The following is a 2,376-nucleotide window of genomic DNA, read 5'->3' as shown; positions in this document are numbered from 1 at the left end:
GCTCCTGGTCGTGGCGGTCAGAGTGAGCGAGGGGCAGCCCGCTGGTCCTGGTGTAAGGTCATGGAGGAGTGCGGCCGCTTCTGCACGTGTGGTCGTCGATGGGAATCTGATCATTGTCACAGAAACTAGTAAGGGTAGGATGGTTTCCCTGTGCCTCCTCCTGTCACTGTGAGCTGCCCTTTGTGGACAGTCCCCGCACACCTCACCCCCAGCCCAGCAATGCCAACTCAGGAAGACCGTCTCAGACCCTCGTGTATGTACACATGCAGTCTGTTTAGTACCTTAGTGTAGGTGAGGTCATGTAAGAATTTAAAACAAAAGTATTTGCAGAAATTATATAACCCTTTCAGTGGAGTTGTTTGGCCAAGATGGGTGGAAACCCCGCAGCTGAGTTCAATATGCGGAGAATTCAATCATTTCTTAAGACTCATCACTTTCACTCTTGAGACTGCTGACATAAATTGCCTAGTAAACAGAAGGCTGGAAGAGGAATCTTTCGGGTGGTGGACAAGAAAAGCAGGGCAGAATGTTCTTGTTCCATTTGCAGTGTCAGATACCATGTGATACAGTTTTGTTACAGGCTAAGCTACAGATGACTACCAATTATATGAAAGGTTGAGTTTGGTTTCCATTTGTTAACACCACTGCTTCAACTTTGTGGTAATTGGGTGAGATTTCATCCACCCTTTTCCCGGAAAAATGATGGTTGTCTTCTGGTGTGTGCCTCCAGATGGAAGGCCCTGTACTGTGGAAACCTCACTTGTGTCCGGAGGCAACGAGGGAGGAGATTTTATGTCCGGGAGATTATATTATTCGTTTGTCTTTGAACACATCGGAAAGAATAAGCCTGGTTAACTGAGTGGTCAAAATCCCAAGAAGCTTCCGCATTGTCTGCGCTGAGCCTTACACGGGGCCCCAACTCACAAAGCGTCACCGGCTGAGCCACCCAGGTGCCCCGAGGATGCTCCTTTCCTTTTGTAAATTAGGATTTCACCCTGTTTTTCTGTCTGGAGTATGTTAATGTGTCGTACACTAATTCTTTCCCTGTCTTTCCTCTGAAATACCTGCTGTAGGCCATGGCCCAGAAGGAAGACATGCAACAGAGGATCACTACCTTTGAGAAGCACTGTCTCAGGGCACAGCATGAAGCCACTTGCCTGCACGACCTCAAGGATAAACTTGAAAACGAGATCGCAAAGAAACGCTCTCTGCATCATCGTTGGTTGCATTGAACTTCATTCCTCTTTTGTTAATTACAAATGAAGTTAAGGACCTAGTCTCAGTGTAAAATTTTCAGGGTGTTAAAATCTTGTGTTGAAAAACGGGGTTACTTCAACGTCATGGGAATCTTTCAGATGTTATGTAAGCATGTTATGTTGCTACCCTCATTGATTCCTTCTTATGTGTTAACTGCACGTTACACTTTTGCTTGTTAGCACTCTTTCCAAAAGAGCGGTGAGGGGCCAGGAATTTGTAGGCAGCCGACCGTTTTGGTTAGTACTTGAGATCGGGGAGAATATCAGGTGCAGAAGCATAGTCTGGCTTGAGGATGCAAGACCCTGTCTTTTGGGAAGCCGCACGTCTCTTCCTTGGTTGTCTCAAGTCATCCGGCAGTAAAAAGGAAAACCTCATCCAGCTTCTTGGAAACAAAGTTTGCCTGGTGTGTTTATAAAATGTGTCAGTAGACACAAAATGACAATAAAAGTGAAATATTAGGAAGCCATTAAAATGACATTCAGGAATGCTGTTTGAGAGCACGTAAGGTGTTCCAAATCATGACTGTAAAAGGCAGATCGTGAAATACGATGTATACAGCAAGTATTTTATTTATTTGAGGGTTTTAAGGCATGATATCCGGTGAGTATACACACGCAAAGCTAAACTCAAACAGAAGGAAGAATTTTGTGGGATTAAATGTTAACCTTGCAAGAACCTCACCTTATACATAATTTTTAAAAGGACTTTAGATATTTTTAATGTTTATTTATTTTTGAGAGAGGGAGCGACCGAGCGAGAGCATGATCAGGGGAGGCCAGAGAAGGAGGGAGGGACACACAGAATCCAAAACGTACTCGAGGTTCTGAGCTGTCAACACAGAGCCCGAGGCGGGGCTTGAACCCATGAGCTATGAGATTATAACCTAGGCCGAAGGTGAAACCTTAACTGACTGAGCCACCTCGGAGTCCCTAAAAGTCCTTTAACAAAAAAATCTCTTGTCTAAATTTTCCAGGTTGAATTATTTTTCAAGAGTGAGAGTGTTTTTGTAGAATAACCATACACTTGCAAAAATAACTCCTCTGGCATCAGGCATGCTCTCCGAACCTCTGTGCTGGCCGTTGTGCCCACCTCAGAATGCCCTATGTAGTGAGCCCTAAG

The sequence above is a fragment of the Panthera onca genome, chromosome D2 (assembly GCF_046562875.1).
Source record: "Panthera onca isolate mPanOnc1 chromosome D2, mPanOnc1 haplotype 2, whole genome shotgun sequence".
NCBI classification, from domain to species: domain Eukaryota; kingdom Metazoa; phylum Chordata; class Mammalia; order Carnivora; family Felidae; genus Panthera; species Panthera onca.
This window is presented reverse-complemented; position numbering follows the sequence as displayed.